Source organism: Sturnus vulgaris, chromosome 1 (genome assembly GCF_052056855.1).
Source record: "Sturnus vulgaris isolate bStuVul1 chromosome 1, bStuVul1.hap1, whole genome shotgun sequence".
Taxonomy (NCBI): Eukaryota; Metazoa; Chordata; class Aves; order Passeriformes; family Sturnidae; genus Sturnus; species Sturnus vulgaris.
Genome location: NC_142243.1, coordinates 61,703,064 through 61,723,708, shown reverse-complemented (window position 1 = coordinate 61,723,708; position 20,645 = coordinate 61,703,064). Strand labels below are relative to the sequence as shown.

Genomic DNA, 20,645 nt, shown 5'->3' with positions numbered 1-20,645 from the left:
AAAAACATGAGTACCTTACTTAACATATAAACAAACACTTCCATTGTGATCTTCATCATTTTGCTCAATACCAGATGCCAATGCCAGTGCCAGAATTAGGACACACACTGAACCATGCAATATTTTAAGTTGCACTGAAAGGGCAAATTTGTGGCAAATAAATAAAGCTGTAAATTTCTGACAAGTTTTGGGAAGCTGATGCATAAGGCACATTCACCGCTGATTGATTACCACAGGAGAAATTGTATATTCTCAATAGGTACTCACTAAGGATCAGAAGATACTTCCAAAATGCAACTGAATTAACAATCCCATTCTTCAACTGGCAGCAAGAAAAACACCACTAGAAATTTTCATCAGGAATAAAACTGAACTATAAGCCCTAAAATTAAATGCTAACCAATTACTAAGTTTCTATAGCATTTTTTACTGACTTCCTAAATAATTTCCTTACATTAGTTTTCCTTCATTACACCTGTTCTGCAATTTCAGAGCTCCTCTATTTTAATTACCATCTCTCTTTTTGTTAAAGAATATATTTAGGAGACACAGAGGTAATTATACTAAAATGTTTTTACCCAATAAGTGCTACCCATCTCTTAAAAATACCAACTCATTCTCTGTCATTATGGTCCCTTCCAGAGAACGGAAGTCAGACAGAAAAGATTAAGACACTCCCCATCATCTTTTTCTAATGCAAAAGCAACTGCTATATTTTTCCAATACTCTGCAATTATTATATCTCTATCTCAGTGGTATCTTCTGATCTGCTAGCCATAGAGCTTATAGTCAAAGAGGCAGATAAGCCTGAGGAATGGACTCACGGGCCACCCTGCAAGCAGCCCAGAGAAAGAAAACGATCCCTGTTGTGGGTTCCGTGTTCCAGATATAAATATTTTCTGAATGACCAGAAGACAAGAGCAGGCCAAAGAAGGTAATGCCAATGGGGATGATATCCCAAAATATCACAGCTGTTTTAAAACAAAATATGACCTGCAGAAAGGTACTTTGGATTGAATCAGAGATTGCAGGGAACACTGATTAAACCACTTGTGGCCACTGCCTTATCTAAATAATCATTCCCTGGGGCACATACACAATCCAAGCCGAAATACAATGTTTTAACCTAACTCATAGAAAACTCTTGGCAACGCAGCACTGATTCATGAGCACGTGTACTTCCCATAAATTACATTAGTTATCAGAAGTAATCAATTCAGTTACAGACACACACACAAAAAAAAAGCCAATTCTGGCTATGTAGGATGAAAAACCCACTACTTTCAGTACCTCGAGGGTTCTCTTTCACAGCTTCAACCTCATCAAAAAATCCCATTAGTTTAACCGAAAGTCCTGCTTAGCCTAGACTAGCTGTAGCAGCTTCTCTTAAAAATTAGCCAGTTTATGACATCTGTAATCAGTCGAAGTCAAGCAGCACACAGAAATTTCCTATCAAACATCACATAAAATAGTCCCCAAGCCCAAAGCTCTAGCTACTGTTTCATTTCATACCTAGTAGAAAGTAAACACTGCAATTACAAAGGTAACGACTACTACCAGGCACTTCTCGGCGTTAAGAAAAAAAAAAAGAAAAAGAAAAAAGAAAATAACCCCAACACTGTTAAACATAAAAGCAGCATTCCAAAATAAAAATTCAAGTTACAGAAAATACTGTAGTCCTCACCTAATTCTAGGCTTGGAAATGTGACTCTTGGCTAAGGTGCAACTCCTTAACATTGAGGAGACCACCCGACATGGAGGATCCCAACTGTGGAGCCCGAGCCATCCAGCCTGCGCTACTGGCCAGCACCAATGCCAAAAGCTGTTTAAGACCTGGACGCTTGTCAGAAGACACACAGAAATCCCGAATCTCGATCCTCAGTAAGGATCATTTATCTATAAAAGGCACCAGAGAGCTTCAAGCAGCTAGAAGTTTTAGCCAGTGATGCCAAGACACTGCCAACAGCTCAGAAAAGCTGGAGAGGTCTGGGTGGGTACCAAAGACAACACCATTTGTCACCCACACCAACAGATGTGCTGCAGTGGTCCAGAGCAGCCTAAGCAAGGGCTGTCTGTGGATGGCGACCCCAGGAGCAAAGCGGGGGTCGGGGGAGTGTTCCCACTGGCGGACACACCTCAGCCCCACACCGGGGGTCACCCCGCCTGACAAACCCACAGGCTGAAATAACTTTCTAAGAGAGAAGCCAGTGCCTGGCCACTAAGTTGCCCAGCATGGAGAGCGACTAGAGAGACACGGGAGCGCCTTCCCGCCCCCTCGGCCGGAGCCTGCCTGCGGCCCTCACTCAGCCCCGGCGCCATCCCGCCTTCCCTGCGGCGCCGCTCCACCACCTCTACCCTCCCGCTAACACGAACTCACCAACACTGTCCCGGTGCACGGCGCTCCCAGTCCCTCTGGAGCGAGCCCCCGCCCGGCCCCACCAGCGGGAGCTGCTCCCTTCCCGCCCCAACAGGGAGCCCTGGCGCCCGGCAGCGGCCACTGTGGGGGATCTCCTCAATCGCAGCGCGGCGGCCCCGCCGAAGGGCCTCCCTCCCTCCCTCCTCAGCTCTTCCCTGCCCGCCGCCGCATCTCCTCCGCTCCGCTAGGAACAAAGCCCCTGGCCGCCGCACCGGCCGGGCACCTTCTCGGTGCCGTGGATCACGACGGCCGACAAAGTTTACCTCGTTCTCCCGGAGCGAGAGCAGGGATCCCCCTCCCCCAGCGCCGCACACACTTGTTGTTATCTCCTGCGCTCCCAGCGCCGTGAGAAGCCTGCAGCGCCTCGATCAAGGCTGAGGAGGAGGAGGAGGCGGGGAAGAGGAGCGTGGCGCTGCTCCGGCTCGGGGCGGGGGGTGCGGGGCAGCCCTGCCGTGCCTGGCCTCGCTGCCCCTCACCCTGAGGCGGCGACAGCGGCCCCCTGCTCCGACCTGCTACCTGGCGCCATGTCCCGCGGCAGCCCGGCTGCCTCGCTCGGGAGGCTGCCCTGCTTGGGAAGGGGGTGGGGGATCTCCCGGCCGGGAGAGCGCCGCCACCCCGGCAGCCCTGCATGGCTGGGCTTTCCTCCCTCTGCCCCGGCCGCTTTGAGCTTCAGTGCAAGGCTGGGAGTTGCAGCTCCTGAAACAAGAGGATTTGCCTCTCTCCGGGACGGCTTGGCGTGTCTGCCGGCGGAGGGGTGAGGCTAACACCCGTGAGCAGCCACGGGCAAAGTGCCGCAGCAAGGAGGCCAAAATCATCTGCGTGCCGACAGCTCTGCACCTGTCAGCTTCTCCGCACGGCACCGGAGACGCAAAGATGATCCCTGAAATCACTGCTCAGGTGCTGCCTAAGGCTGTAGATTCCCTGTCTGCATATGTTCACGCGAATACAGTTCTTTACCGCACTGATACTTAAGCTATTTACACACTAAGAACTACCTCTCCCTTGAAGCAGCTGAAGAAAGGGCAGCTGCACGCCTGGAGTTCCTGCAGGACACAACACACGGTGCTGCTCTCTGTACCTGCTGGTTCATAGCTGCTGCCACTTACGTAAGGAATGACTTCCGTGACATAACACAGCCAAAGAGCAGGGCAGGGAGGACACAGAAGTACTTACTGTGCTTTTGCTCCTTTTGCTTTTCAGAAAGCAGAGTTTACTCTAGATGTAAAAAATGAGAGTTCATGTCATTCCTTTGGTGTAAAATTTCACCCCAAATGTACCTTGAAATTTAGCTGAAACAGGCGTAACTTGAGGGCATTACTTGCATATGTATATATAAAGTTAATCAAACATTAACTGAAGCAAAAAGGAATTTAATTAATAGGATTCGGTTTGCTAGCACACAGCACACTATCAGATGGTAACTGAGGCCTCTCTTGAGGCGAATGCATATTACTAGTGACAAAGGGAAGGATTCGAACATGCCTCTTATGACAAGGACCTCATCTAAACAGTGTCCTTACTCATGTGACCTCGCTGTAGCTTGTTGCAGAAACAAGCTCATAGAAGTGATAAGCAATAATAAACACCTTACCTTATTACTCTTAGAGGCTAGATTTACAGCCAGCCTGATCTAATACTAGGCACTTCCCCTGGCTGATTTAGGCAATACACTGGCTAATATTTGCAATTCCATTGCATTGAGGACAAAAGACCACCAAGAAACAGAGATCTCTAGAGATCTCAGAGATGGGTTTCAAAGTTCAAAGCTAATTCTGTTTTTTGCAATGCTTCGTATTATGGGAATAGACAGACAAAGTGCCTGCAACACCAACAAAACAAAAGCAGAATTACAATCACCTTCTAGCTTTCAAGCGAAAGTTTCAAAACTTGACCTCCAAGGAAAGAAGGCAGAAATTACTGTATTTTTTAGAATTTTAACTATAATGTTTTAACACACTGACACATGGTTTTGAAATGCTTGCACTTGGGCAATAATTCACATATATGCAGATACCAGCTTTCAGATGCACATGTTTTACACATGACACTAGCCAAAGAAAAAGGTATTTTTGCATGACATCTACAGTGTGAAGGCTCAGTGCCAGGAAGTTCAATGTGTAGGGTTAATACCACAGTGTTAGCCTAGCAAAAGTCCTCTTTACATTTTATAGTATATCTATGGTAAATAATATCTTCTTATATGTTTACAGTTGTAATTATCACCTCTATATTGTGAATTCCCCCCTTCATCGCTTTTTCCTAGGAATGGGGAAGGATAACAAAGGAGAAAATCTGTGTCTGTGTTTTAAAGAGGTTTCGGTTTTCAGTTTTTGAACCTGCCTAGAGATGTTGCCACTGACCACGTTAAATATTCATCTCAGACACAAACTTGCTGAGTCAAGGAATCTGCTGGGTGCTATGCTAACCTGCTATCAAAATAGTCTTGCCTTCTACTTTAATGACATCAAAACACTTTTAAATATTCCAAAGAAAGGAGTAAGATTAGTTATGGTAGTGACTTATATCTTTTACACACTGGGTTACTCCTTGCTTTATTCTTACTGGTTTCTGCAGAAGCAACCAAATTTGAGTAATGTAAAAGGTGAACAAATAAAGTTTTTATATCAGAAGGAAGAGAGATTGCTTGGTCAGTTTTCGTTGTGTTGAAACTAACCATCTATTCTTACAGCAACCATGAACTTGGAGGACAAGTTATGCAGAAATCAGGGCTTATGAAAATTGTTTCAGTCCTATTGCTATTTTCCTTAAAGAACACAAACACAAACCAGAACAGTAGTCTTTCATGTGCATAAAGTACATACAGTGATGCCAAATGCTATGTTTATAACCACTCATAAGGCATATATATGTATAGATCACATTTGCATCAGGAGTACTTGATAGATACCAAGTTTCCCTTGAGCAAGTCTCCTAAAACTCAGTACATTCTTTCAAAGTAGGCTATTTAATATAAATTTGTAATCTGACTTCAATGTTAGAGATCACAAAATAACTTTAAGTAGCTCCAAATGTAACATAAACAGTAGCATAAGAATTTACAGTGTTTCATAAATGTCTCTCCAGCAGCTCTGTATTCTGGCATGAACAACCACCGCATTTTTATTTGCAACAAGAAAAAGAGAGTTCTCTGGTAACTGGTTTTATTGTTTCTTTTCATTTTCAGCAAAACAAATCCTTATAGCTGCAGTGCTGCATAAGTAAGAGTCATCTCATTCATGTACTGTTGACAGAACTGTGATCTTTAAGGTTCCTTCCAACCCACACAATTCTATGATTTATTAATTGCCCCTGCATATGTCAGCTTTGGGCACGAAGTCACCATTTTGTAAATTTTCAAGCTACCACACCAACTGACCATATTTAACCCCATGTTCTATGTTCTAGGAATGAGCCTATTTTCCATCACTGACTTACTGGTACAGATGATAGATGGTATCTGTGGTGATTAAAAATCTAATATTAAATCTGCTGACTTACCAAACACACCCGTGATTGTGTTACAAGTGCAGCAATGAAACATCAATCTGCATTAACCTTCTGAAATGTTCAGTTGATACAAAATCAAAAGAAAAATACAAAATTTCTAAACCGTTAATAACTTCAGTTCATACCTACAGTGTACTGCAGAAAAATGTATCAATTATCTGATTTTTACTGGTACTCTGATTATTTAATAAAAAATGGTCAAGAACAAGAAACTTCTACAGTGTTTACAACATTTTCTGCCTGTACTGATTTATCATGTTCCTAATAAATGATTACATTTTTGCAGGTTATCAGCTTGCAAGGCAAACCCTTTTAAGTGCATGTCTGCATCACCCACTACAAGATAGTATAGACATGCTGAAAATAATTGTAAAAAACAGTGCAGTTTTAAGGTTGGCTTATTTTTATAATTATGGTACAATGAGCACTATATGTGTATTCGTGTAATCCAATACTTGATGCCCTGTGATATAACAAAAAATGCCTAGTACTTTACATATTCTAGTAAGCATTTTGTTATTCTCCAGTTTCCTAGAACTGCTCCTCTTTTTTTCCCTTGCATTAAGAAGCATTAAGAAGAAACTAGTGAATAACACTGCAATTGGCAAGTTTAAAAGTAATATTGTGAAGGCTGCAGAAAAGCCTCTAATATATTGTATAATTGATGCTTTGTTTAAAATATACTAGCACAACTGTAATCCAGAAAAAAAACCAACAGCTCCAGAAATGCTTTCAAGGCAAGTCTTGTGGTACTGTGTGAGGGAATTCATGTGTTACTTGGTACAGAGAAAACTTGTAGGAAAGAGAACTAAATAAAAAGCAAAACAGTTGCCCCTTTTTACTCTTCACAAAACTCAAATCAGTTCTCTCATAGGACTCAAACAGAAGTTCCACACAGAGGGATCAGTTGCACAGTTCAACTCCTGTGATGGGAGGCAACTGAATCAAATGCTATGTATCATGTACTTAGTGTAACATGAATTGAAATTTAGTGCAGAACATAAAAAAGTTTCTATAACTGGCTACACAAAGTTAAAAAAACAAAACAACAGAGAACCTAGAGCATGATGTTGCAACATGCCTCCTCAAATCTCTGAGAATTTTTTTTTGTATTCTAAGCATTGGTGACCACTGGGGATTTTTGATGGCACAGGAGCTTCAAAAAGGTATATTTCTCTTCCTCCACCTCCTTTTTTCATACAGTGAAACAGGGCCCAACTCAGAACAATCTCTAGAGATAACAGCTCTGAGACAGAATCTGCTGTACATGTTGAGTGTCTGTGAATAACATCAGTATGTGTGTACACCAGTTATTAGTGGAGATGGGAGGATTTCCTTAACCTGAAGAGAAAGCAAGCTTTCCTCGAGCCTCTGCAGAGCATCCTACCTCCTACTGATGGTCCAGTAGTATCAGCTACCAATTATCAGTGAAGTCATGCAACACCTCAAGATGAGCAGCCATGAGTTTACAAGTCCAATTAGAAACATTTAGAGCCTTCACAGCAAGTTAGCCACCACTGTTTTCTAGAACGTGGAGGCAGACAACTCAGGTTCCAGCCATTAATTTGAAATTAAGATTCTTTAGATAAGGATAGATAGAGCCACACTCTTTAAATACCTATTGTGGTTCAGGAATGGTATTCCCCAATTTAGTATTCCCACCAAATCCCAGGGACTGCTGTATTCACTTCCCCTCCCACTCCCCCTCTCCATCTGGCAACTGGAGAGGAGAATTAGAGACAGAAAAAATAAATATAAAATAAGAACAATTTACTGGAAACAGAAATGAAATAAGGAAACAAACAGCAACAATCCTAATAACAAAAATATACAAAACAGAGAGTGATTCAAATAATTTCTTCCTCCATCCTAGGCATGAGGTGGTATTAAATAACCTCATGATACTAGCCATGCCCCCTCCTGCCTACTTGAAAAATTAGCCCTGTCCTAGCTGGAACCAGGACAATGCTATAAACAGGAAAATTATTTAACCAAATGCAATAATAATTATCCCTTCTTAAGCATAGTATGCTATGTCTCTGTAACATGTAAAACCAATGGCTGTGCCCCAAGGAGCATAAATTTTTGTCCAGTGACTCAACTCTGGCTGCTTTTGACAACCCTACATACTAGTTCCAGTTTGAGGAAGATCCCTAAACTTTCATTATAATGTCAGCTGTACAAAAATGGCTCGTCTATGATTCACATAAATCATAGGTCTGGCAGTTGCTCTTCTCAGGGAATATGATGTCTTCTTTTTAATTCATAATGACATGATTCAAAGAATAGACCCCAAAGAGTAGAATCTAACCTACAAATGTATGTTGTGAAAAGGGGATGCAACAAGACAATATTTTTTTATAAAACACCTTCCTGTGAGATGAGACATGTCTGCCTCTGGGCTCCAGGTACCCAATGCTATTTCAAACTCCTGTATCCTTTCCCCCTGACTCCAGTTTATAAATCAAAATAGTCCTATTGTCCCCAGTTTGAATCATATGGGGAGAGAAGAAGACACAAATTTTGAGTTTGGTGTGAGCTTATGCTGTCCAATAACATCAGAAGAGTTGCAATAACATAACTGTAGCCACATGAATTAGGAGAATACATTTAATTAGCTATAATAAAATAGAACAGAGGAACAACATTGCCCTGAGTGAACACGAGACACAAATCAGCCTGTTGTATTTTCCCAGAGCTTACATTTAACTCTGCAAGACAAACCAAAACTATAACTGTTCAATGAGGAGGAAAACTTGTAGAATAGTGACAATTATAAGGCACATGGGAATCTCATTACCTATTTGTTCCATACTAAACCTCAGCATAGATTCCAGTCAAGAAAAACGTAGGATAAAACACAATGAAAGTCTTCACTGAAATCTGTTATAAGGAGGGAGAATGTTTTAATTTTGCTGCATCCTTGATGCTCAAATTGTCTCATGGTTCTCACTGGAGACAATTAAAAAAAAATAAAAGCCTTCTTACAATTTGTCATTTCCCACAGAAGTTTCTGAAAAGTTGTTTTCTGCCTCCCTGTTAGATTATGCCGGTCTTACACAAGTAGAGATAGTGGTAAGTTATTTATGACAAGTGGCGGGAAGCTCCAGCATGAGCCGTTTCTAGGTTCACTCAGCCACCTGTGAAGGCCTTTAACTTCTCGAGCAGAGCTTAGGGACCACTAATTGGTGCTGTCCCACACTTTTGGCCCACTTATGCTGACACAGCTTCCTACCACAGACTTACTTTGCACTGGTCTACAGGACGTCTTTTGCCATAACAGCCATCTCACCTGTTCAAACAATATGAACCACACACCTTCTGCTGGAGGCCTCCATATCCCCGAGGCTTTGCCAGCAGTACTCCATCAGTTTAGAGAAAGGTACTTTTCCTTAAAAGGACTCCCAGTTGACAAATTCCCCTTTATCCATGATAATCTTAATTTTAATCCCCTTTCTTTGCTATCTGTTTTGTCAGCGTGGAGACTTCACATTTTCAAGCCTTTATCCCAAACCAGGAACTTCCCTTATAATAAAGAAAACTGGGATTAATGTATTATTTACTTCTCTTCAGAACACTATAAATACACCAAATGATTGCAAGATTAAAGATAAAATGAACAGTACAGGCAGAAAAGATGTTGCCTAGAACTACAGAAACTTGATATGGCCAAGACATACCTACTTACTTACCTATGTCACCAGAATAGCTGATGTATATCAAATATACAGACTGATAGATCTTCCTGATCTCACATTATTCCAAAAGCAGCTCCTCTGAAATGAATTAGGTACAGTGCTTTTCTCTCTTCAGTATGAAGAACAGAACTAAACCTAAAATAAGGTATATTATCTCTCACTAAAATTTCTTTGTCAATAAGGGAATTTCTCTTTCAAGCTTGATCAAGTTTAGAGTTATTTTGGATCATTCCTATGCCTACTCCAATATCAGACGGATGTACAATGCTAGCCTAACCACATGACTCAGATTTTTGTAACTGCTTTTACTTTTCCAACACCTACTGAAATAATGCATTAAGTGGAGGAGAAAGGGTCTAGATAAAGAAACTTAGTACACATCTAATGCTCTATTTTAAACAGCCCCCATAAAAAAAGGTACAACAAAAACCCAAACAACTTTAAATACACTAAAGGTTCTATCTTGAGATCACAGTGTTGTTCACATAATCACAGAACGTTCTGATTTGGGAGACACCCTCAAGGATTGTCAAGCTCTTAAGTGACTGGTGCATACAGAGATTGAACCTGCAACTTTGGTGTTATTAGCACCATGTTCTAACCAAGGTCGTATTTAGAGCTTCACAGAGCATCTGAACACAAGTTACCAGGCCACCTTAGTTTAAAACAATTATATGGAGTGGACACGCCCAAATGAACTATCTCCCCTCAGTTTCAATCACTGCCCTTTCACCCATAAGGAAACATGAATGGAGGAAGATATAAGTGAAAAAATAACAGTTTACTAGAAAACAAACAACAGCCAAGATTATAGCAATAACCACTAGACACAAAGGTGCTGAAACCCTTGGGCTCTCCAGGAAAAAAGAAAACAAGATGCCAGGTATCTTGGTTTAAGACAATTTAAGGGTGACACTCTAACATGAGTTACCTCCCATTCGTTCTAACCAGTCTCTTGCCACCCATAAAGAGAAAATAATATGAGTAGATGTAAGTGAAAAAATAAGTTTACTAACAAGCAAAAAAATAATACTAAATAATCATTAGATATATTAAATTGCTAAATCTGCCCAACTTCCCTGGAAACAGAGAAACTTAAAATGGCAGTGACACCTCCCATCAAGAGCGTGTGGCTGAAAAGACAATGGGGAAAATTGCAGCAGCCCTCCCACCCTTACCCTTATCTCTCCAGCAGTGGAAATTCCATGAACAAAGGCAGCTGGCATACTCCAGCAGCTGGTGCTCAGTCAAGAGCTAGAACCCGTGAGGAGACTTTGCCATCCTCTTGGCAGGCAGGAGACAGCAAAGCAAGGCAAGACCGGCAGGGCTGGAGCGACTCTCCCTTCTTGCCTTCTTGGCTGGGCACTCTTTGTGGGTTGGGGACTGCACAGAGTGGGGCTGCTCCACTCCTCTTGACACAATGTCCTGGCCACAGCCGAGCACTGCCAGAATTCATCCTGAGGTAGTCCAGGATGCAAGAGAGGAACAAAAAGGGGAGAGGGGGGAGACAAAGCAGAGCCTCTGCCTTGAGCAAAGACCACAGGCAAAAGAGGGTCTGCTTGAGTGACTCTGGCTTTTTAAAGGAAATCCCAGCAATCCCCCAAACCCAGCACCCTGTCTTAAAATTAGATAGTAATAATTTTGGGCACAGAGAGATATGGAATACAATAACATTTCGGGTTACCCAGGACAGGGGGATGCCCCTACTCCCCAGATGGCAACCACTGTAGTATGCCACAGGGGCCAGAAGACCAGGACAATATGGCAAAGAATCCCCCTCAGCTCAACCTTCCCCGTGGAACAAAAAATAGGAAGCAGTTTTGGTGGCAGATGGGGTGTGCTGGCATTGCCGGGGGGACTCCAGCCCCCGGCTGTCAGCTCCCCTGCTTCCTTCTAATGACGTGGTGGTGTCTGTGTGTCTGTGTGTCTGTGTGTCTGTGTGTCTGTGTGTCTGTGTGTGAGGTCAGTGCTGCTGCTCGCTGCCTCCTCCTGCTGCACTCAGCCGTGTCGGTGCTGCTGTCACGGGTCCCTGTCCCAAAGGGGAGGAGCAGGGAGAAGAAAGCAGATCCATGGAGAGCTGAGGAATGGTGGCCCCAGCTCCCAGCAGTGTCATCTTGGTAGGGCAGCTGCAGAAAGGTCCTCACTCTGAAACAGTTTTGGTTTGCAAAATTCAGCTTCTCAGGTTTCTAATCAGAGACCTGCCCAAAGCAACTTCTTTGGGAGCCCAGAGACTGACAAGAGAGGTCTCTGTGTGTCTGTTAGCTGTCTTTTAAAGGGACTCCGGACCCCTCCTTTTCTGTGAAGCAGGGTAAACCACACAAGTTCCATTTCCCAGGTTGTCGAGTCTTAGTGACGGAAATACAAACAATGCAGATGGACGTAGAGAAAATACGGAATATACTACACATTTTTTGGGTCACCTAGGATACTCCCATGATGTGTTCTAGAAGTAAGTTACAATATGAGCAACAAACACATCTTCAAGATACGTTAGCCCCCAGCAGACCTCCCAATAGGAAGAAAAGGACTCTTCTTTCACATTCGGCTAGCTTATCTGAGTGAACGTAACTAAGAAAACATAATTCCTTGGCTCATCAACAGAGAGCCTCTTACTACTGGCTCAGCAACAGGGCAACTGTTGACCTTTAGGAATTTATTTGCATTTCTGCCTGGGGATAATTGTGGGTATGTATTTATATACACACATAGGCACACACTACAATCCTTGTATCAGTTAACCAAATTACACAAAAAAAATATTCCCCAAAGGAAATAAGATAAAAACAGATAATTTATTGTTTGTAAATGTTGCCTCAGAAACCTTAAGCATGCACATCATGCAACCGTAGCTCTTGTGCCCTAAGGAATTCTTCTAACTACTGCTCTGTAGTTTATAAGTATAGGAGTGGAGGGGGATCTCATGCCTGACATTTGGTAATGATATATCTGAAACTAAACCTGAGTAAAGAAAGAGAATGACTTTGTTCAAAGGAAGGCTGCTTTCATCTCAATTTAGATCCCAGGGCCAAGTTTAATCAGCAGTGCAAGTACAAGTGCCCTACTACCATTCTGCCCGGGTACTTCCAACAGCAGAGATTTCTGAATAGACACTCAACCAATTCAACTTCATCTGTCCATGGTGAAGAAATAGATGAAGTGCCAAACGTTATAAATAAACTGCATTTCTGTTTGAGTTTTTAATAATCACTCAAACCAGACACGTGTTCAGCAAGAACTGTGTTCAGGTCACTGCTTATTATGTATAGATGAGATAACAGCAGTTGCTTCAGCGAAGCCCTAGCTGCATTAGAAGGGGTAAGTGGTTGTGTAACAGTTGATCACAATGCCAGTGACTTTAGGTATAATTATATCCATGTATTTATTCTTGCATCCAAAGCATCTTGCTATTTTTGATGAGTTATGACTGAAAGTGATATACAGTGAATCTGTACAATTCCTAGCATATTAACTCATGTCCAGGTGTTGTAAGCCCTGTCTTGTTAGCCACTGCCTTCTCCTTACTAAGAGTACTCTACACATTAATTTTACCTTTAAAATACTTCCCAAAATTTTGAAGATAGGAATTTTTGTCCCCTGTTTAGAACAGCCTTGACAGAGAAATGAGGGAATCATATAAATAACTACTTTGGAACAACTGAGAAATTAATCAAGTTTGAAGAATGCTGTGCTTTGAAATTAAGGTTTACCCATGAATAACTCCTCCATTTCTAGTGGAATTCCCTGTTATACTTTTTGTCCTTTCTACCATGAATACTATTGGGATTAATACTGGTTCTTATTTCTTCTGTATTAACTATTTTCCTTTACTTTATAGTACCATTGTATTATCTACAGCTTTGTTCACCATATATGTAGCTGCTATTAAAGCTTATGTAAAGCTTATGTATACATAAACTGCCTGCTTTGCTGTATATTTGCTAGTGTCCATCTTTTTGTCCATTGGGAATGTACTCATTTTTTAATTTAACAGCACAGCTGATCCCATCCTAAATGGGTTCCACTCCTAGCTTATACTTGATCTGTAAGGCCTGTAGCACTCAGAACCTGGGGTGCCTTTCTGCCACCAGAGTATTGCACATAAACTCTAGGTACCATGTAAAGCACAATTACATTCGTTTCTGCCAATTTTCTGCCCTCTTACTTAGCTCAAGCCATTCTATTTCCATAAATGCCTGCACCTGCACAGTCATTTTAAATTATCCTCCTTTGCTAAGTTTGTAATTTTCTTCTCTGTGTTCCATTTTTAGAACTATCTTCAGATTATCAGCTTTCATATTTAATTCAATTTAATTATTTAAATTCCTATTAAATTTCAATTATTTGATTTTAGCAGTAAGGCTAACTCCTATTTAGTTGAGGGGGAGGACGATTTTTGGTAGGTAAATAATACATTACAAAAACTTTTTGTCCATGTTAGGATGAAAAGGAGGAAAGGATTCCATGTTAGGAGGAAAGAATCTAACAGAAGTAACTCACTGATAGATTGGAAACTAGAACACTAATTCCAGAAATTAGAATGAGAAATTAGAACAGCATCTTTCTTCAGAGTAAGTTTTTAGAGTGGATTAAATAATTTGCACGCATTTTGATGACATCTTGGACATGCAGTATTTCTGACACCTCTCTTTGGACTTCAGCTTTCACAATGCTGCAGGCAGACAGCTATAACTGACATGAGGGTCTGGGCTTCCCACAGATAATTAGCACCTTCTTCTGCAGCTCAATAGGCAGCTACCAAATGCATGGGACTTTTTGGAGTAAGACACATCACTTCATATCTTAAACCATCTCCTTCCATTCAACTCATTCTATAGCCTCACATACACAATGCCTCCTTTCATTTCAGTCACCAGGAAAAGACACGCTCAGGACAAGTTCCAAGCACTGTTTTATACAACGGAATCACTGCCAAAAAAAGAAGACTAACAGGAAAGAAAATAATTTAAAGTTACACAGAAAAATAAAATATTGATCACTTTTCTAATTCTTTCTCAACAAGAAAACTCGGAATTATAAATACCAAAATAAAGAAAGGAGTACCAACTAGCAGTAAAAGAAACCTCGAACCCCATAATTACAACATGGATTTAGCCACTGACATCTGGAGCACACTGTGAATCTGATGATTGCCTGGGAAACCATTGGCAGTGTGTCGGTGTCTGTAATATGAAACATAAAATCAACAGCATATTGTGTCAAAGTATTCACTTTCTGGGTACAGTGGAAATGCAGGTAATTATGGCTGACACTTGAAAAAAGAATGTGTTTAGTGAGTGACTCTGGGTGCAGCATCTCTGGCCCTTCCCTTCTATTTAGGCTATTCAAAGGTTTAACCAAATCATCCAAACTTCTGAGGTTATACTAACCATTACAAGAGGAGTTTTCAGCTCCCCAGCCAATAGCTTTCTTTTCCCCAAGGGATAGACGGGTCAAATAGCACCTGCCTCAAAGGTGATTCCTTTACTGTCTCTAATAATCAGCTAGAGCAGTTAAAATCAGAATGAAATTACTTAAAATTTAATAGTGAGGTAAAAAATTGCAGTAGTAATTTTGTCTTTAATCCAAATATTCTTTATAAAAATATTTAACAGTAATAAAGGTTTAACGATCATGAAAGAGGATGTGTGCAACTTTTGGCTGGGTAGAGTTAACTCTGTTCACAGTGGCTGGTGTGGGGCTACTCTCTAGATTTGTGCTGAACACAGAGATGATAATAGAGATGTTTTTGTTGTTGCTGAGCAGTGCTTATGCAAAGCCAAGGCCTTTTCTGCTTTTTGTTCTGCCACACTGGCAAGGAAGTTTGGGGTAGCTGGGAGGACATGCAGCCAGGACAGGTGACCCAAACTGACAAAGGGATATTCCAGACCATATGACTTCATGCTCAGTATATAAAGTGGGGGGAAGAAGGAGGATGGAGGGGACATTGAGGGTGATGGTGTTTATATTCCCAAGTAACTGCTATGCATGGTGGGGCTCTGCTTTTCTGGGGATGGCTGAACATCTGCCTGCCCATGGGAAGCAGTGAATTAATTCCTTGTTTTGCTTTGCTTGTGTGCATGGCTTTTGCTTTCCCTATTATCTCAAACCACTTGTTTTCCGGCTTTTACCTTTCTAGCTCTCTCCCCAGTCTGGCTGGTGAGGGAGTGAGCAAGCAGCTGCATGATGCTTGGCTGGGGTTAAACCATGACAATGTGGTGAGTTTATATTTACTCCCCTTAAAAAGTACCTCTCAGTGATATCAGAACTGCCTGAGGTTTTTAAACAGAGCTATTACAGAGCCACCCTCATGCAAATTTGCTAGATTTGTCTGACTCAGCTCTGGCTGGAGCTGTTCATGTATTCCCGGCAGCCTTTCAGTAATAGAAATATAGTAATGACTATAAAACATATTCTTGTTTAATTCTTGACAGGTTGAAAATTCACAGCTAGGTGTAGTGTGAGGCAGCAGATCTAACCAGGAATTAGGCTGTGGTAGCCTTGCACAGTGCATTTGTCTCCATTACTTTTATTTTTAGCTTGGTTTTATAACTATTACTTGTGAATACAAAACCACCTTGCTTTAGATCCCTGCCTTAATCATATTTTCTAGTAGTTTTCAAACTCAGCAACTTCAGTCCTGGATAGTTTATTCAGATTTCCTGAAAACAGGAGGGAGCTGAAGTATGCAAACTATGCTGATGCCTCCTGAGAGGGACCAATCTGATTTTTATTTATGCCTCAACATATGTTATACATGAGTTGAAGGATTCCTGGCAGCCCCGTCCTGGGGGACTTCACCTGACAGCCGATCAGGAGAGAAGCTTCCATGATTGGGCTGCAAGCAACTCCCCACTGGCCAGTCGGGCAGATGCCTGGATGTCTGGGAAAAATGCCCAGGGAAAAATGCCTGGGAAATGGAGCTGTGGGAGGAACCTTAGAACATAATAACATACCCTTCTTTATCAATAAACAGTTCTCAGATATAATTTTGTTGCATTTGCTCTTCATTTTAGTCCGAGAAATCTATCAAAGAGAATCCTCCTGATTCCCCCTTTTACAGCGGGACAGGACACCTCCATCAATACAATCCTGAGAGCACATCCTTGTACATCGAGTCCACTCAAGAGACTGACATTAAAACTCAGGAAAACAGATCTAGTTAACTTTGCTATTTATCTTTGTTTTAAATGCACTTACTTCTTCTCTTTCCAACTTTCCCAAACCAAAGTGCATTCATTTAATTGGCTCTCCACAGTTCAAACCACAGAAAAGAAACACAAGCTTCAGCATCTGGAGTACAAAAGATAAAAACAGTGTTTGCCACAGCTGAATTCAACCTTAATTTTGTCCTTAGACAATAAGAGAGATAGGTATCAACAAAACAGTTCTTCTTTCACAAACCTGCCATATATTTGGCCTCTGCCTTCCCCTTTCCTCTCTGTAATCATTCACTCCTGGCGAACAGGGGTTCATTCTCCCTCACTATCTCTCCCTCTGGAAGCATGATGGTAAACTGGTTAAAAACCTGGGACAGTATTTTTAAGATAGCTGAAGTCCTCTAGGTGAACCCTGCATTAGTGAAAGTTTTCCCCCATCTCTTTTTCTTCATATTCCAAGCAGAAGTTGCCATTAAGCAACAGGTTCTGAAGGAAGTCTTCACAACCTGTGCTTGTGTGTTGTGTGGACCGAGGGCAACATCAAATTACAGGCACTCTTGAAGAAATAAGCTTTTCTGTCTCTCATTCATTTCATTTAGACAAGATTCTCTCCATCAGTGATGAACATGCAGCCTCCAATGTTTCACTGCTCCTTTTCTAGTGTCAGAGGAATCAAGAACGGGTCAAACTCACAGGCAGATACAAAATGTAGGGATGCACCAAAACCAGCAGATGGAGACTAACTTGTTTAGGCTTAAGCAATGGCCATGGTAGCCCAAGGAGTGGGATTAGAGGGAGCTCTGGGTATATTCACAACTCTTCAGACTGCAGAGTCGAAGCTTGGAAATGTCACACTATATATGACAAAGTCAGGTTGCCAGATGACACAATGTATTTTATGGAGGTAGCTTGCTTACAAGTTAAAAATAAGCGGGAATATCAATCTAGACAGAGTAGTGAAGCAGGCACGTGATGCTGAATAGCTCTGTGCTTGCAATCCATTCAGAGTCACCTCCTCTGACTTCCAGCTGTTTTAAATGGCTCCAAGTTTGAAAAAAATTAGTTAGACTCTGGTGTGTTGCATTTAATCCAGGAAGATGTCTCTCTGGTGCAGATAGCTTTTAACACATGTAAAAAAAGAACATTTGGTATAACCAAAAGTGGAGTCTATTTCAAGAGCAATTACTATCACCAAAATTTCTGTTTCTGCAAACATTGCCAAAATTTATTTTCTGGTTGTGGTCTGATAGATTCCAGACTTTCTCTTTTCAGCATTTCCATTTTCACCAGAGAAATCTTCAAGTTAAACAGTTATTTACTTTTCAAGTTACAAATTTATTTAGGCTAACTACAGATTACAAATAAGTTATTTGTAGGCCTAAGAAAAAATATTTGCATCTGTTCTTGGTGGTGAGTTTGGTGTGGTTTTGCTTTCCTTTGGGTTCTTTGCATGGGCATCCTTACTATTGGCTTTTCTTGACGTATATAAAAGTATTATCTTATATATAGATGGTTTGTATAGGATTGTGTTATAGCTTTACTCTTCTATTTTGGTTACAATAAATAAAATAATACACAGTCACCCTGAAAAACAAAGATAAAGAGGAGTGTAAAAGGATACACAGGGAAAAAAAGAGGCATTGATAGTTAATTAGGGAGAGTGAAAAGGATGGAGTAAGAGTGAAAGATGATCAAGCCACAAACTGTTCATGAGTAACTGCTATGAAAATTTGTAAACACGTACATGCTGGAATACAATTAAAATGAGAGGTTACCTTATTAGTCCTAAAATGAGGAGGAGACAGCTTTCGATGTTTAAAAAAAAACAGAAGTAAAAATTTCAAGCTTCTTCCGGAAACTTTAAAATATTTCCCAGAAACGTGGCCCTGCCTTGGGGGTGCCAATGCAGTGGGAGGATTGCAGTGTCCTTCCATGGTGGCAAGTGCCCATGGAAGCCAGGGACAGCCCTTCTGCTGCATTTCTCCCCTGCAACAGCAGGTAACAGATGGCACAGTAACCCTGCAAAAACCATGTGCTCTCTTCTTAACATGCATGTTAGACAGAGTTGCTAATAATTAGTAACTAATTAGAAGGTTTAATTAATATTTTATAGAACTAAATATAATCAACTGATTAATAAGTACTAAAAATTTTTATTCCCCCCAGAATTAGGTCAGTGCATTGGCACCTGGCAGATGTTCACACAAAATTCGATGCCATTCTGAGCAACAGAAAACACTGCCACAGCTTCAGTCAGCAGGAGGGTGCTGGCTGTGCAAACAGGACACTCATAACAAGGAGTACTGGAGCATGCTGCAGCAGTGTCCAGAGAAATGGTTACACAAAGCTTCAGTTTGGAGGATCAAGAACAAATTCACACATTTCACTTTTTACAGACTTCATAATAAAAATCACTAAGCACAGGTGTGGAGTCATGCAGAAACACAGAAAAGGCTTTTGGCTATCTGTGTCAGGATGATCTGTGCTAATTTCATTTACACATTTCAGTCTTCAGAGATGTAAGGAGGAAGATGAAACATTTAATCCCAAGGCCATCTATTTCAGTTAGTAGTTCTTTCCAATGTGAAAATTTGCCTTGCTATTTAATCCGTTCATTTCCCATGGAAATATTTTATACCCTTCTTCTTTTTAATGTGTTTTAATCCTTCACATATGCAAAATAACCACGTTGCTGTTTTTGCCTTTACTCAAGTGAGGCAAACATTACCATATACTTCTTACTTTGCAAGTAAGAAGGTACACAACTGAACCTAAATCCTGTGATAGTCCTAAGTGCCCAAGACTATCTGCCACATTTTAGCAAAATTATTTATACTCATTTTCTAGTGGGTCCCTACTCAACACTTTTTCAAGGAAGCAAAAAGAAAAATTTGTAATACTTCACTATGAAAGAGGACTGAGAAGCACCTGCCCTTACAGACAGACATTTAAACACGGGAAAAGCACGTGCATGTGAAAAATTCTTCATTTCTCCCCTTAGAAACAATTAGCAGTGTTTTTTTCCCCACAAGTATTCAGGATTAACACAACTGAATTCACAGCAATACTTCCCGCTTCTCAATTGGAAGACAAGCCTATAGCTTTCAGTGCTGCTAGGTAAGAAATGAGGAGACAAAGAAACATTTAGATCCTTTAATTCACATTGAATAAGAGTAACTCAGGTTTGTATTCTCAGTTATGGAAAGTGAAATTTTAAGAGATCATAATTACAAGTGTGAAGACTGGGACAGCTTATTAACAGAATTAAGTTTTTTATATAATCACAATTTTTTTTCTCCATTCTAAGGTGCTGTGCTCAGACACCTTTCCTATACTTGTATTTACACCCTCACAATTTGGCAAGATGTCTAAAATGCTAATAGAGTTCATTCTTCAGTGATATACAAAGCAAAACACAAACTAAACACAGTTATAGTTTTCACACATGAGTGAAGAAAAAGAAGAATGTGTCAAGCTAAATTATTTTGATGTAAACATATTTTCTTCTCCACCAAGTAAGTTTGCTGACCTACAGTTCCATCCTGATCCTATAAGAACACCAAGTTATTTCTAACAAAACCACTTCTTTTACTCTTAAAAAAAAACAACAAACCACCTCTAATTCACTAAGTAGAAATAATTTTGCCAAATCTGATCCAGCTAAAAGCTGGTCTTCCAAGCTGAAACTGTCTGAGCTCCCTCTGTAGTCAGCCAACAGTAGTAGCCAATTATAAAATGGGTTGAATACATTATCTTCTGGAATACTTAAGTAGGAAGCCTAGATGCATAACTTCTGGATAAACATCAATTTAAGCTGATACATACATATTACAGAAATTTATACAGCTTGTGGTAAGTTTTCTTTTC

At 40.9% G+C, this 20,645-nt stretch overlaps 1 protein-coding gene across 6 annotated transcripts in view; it reads right to left on the bottom strand.

The window, feature by feature from the left end:
* Positions 1 to 20,645, bottom strand: part of TNS3 (tensin 3) — a 209,453-nt gene that overhangs the window by 171,416 nt on the left and 17,392 nt on the right. For 2 of the 6 annotated variants that reach the window (XM_014877291.2, XM_088168139.1), the window contains exon 1: positions 2,680 to 2,788. The exons of the other annotated variants lie outside the window; for them this stretch is intronic. The gene's annotated coding sequence lies outside the window, so the exon portion shown is untranslated. Of the gene's footprint in view, positions 1 to 2,679; positions 2,789 to 20,645 lie in introns of those variants that run through there. 6 annotated transcript variants of the gene reach the window in all.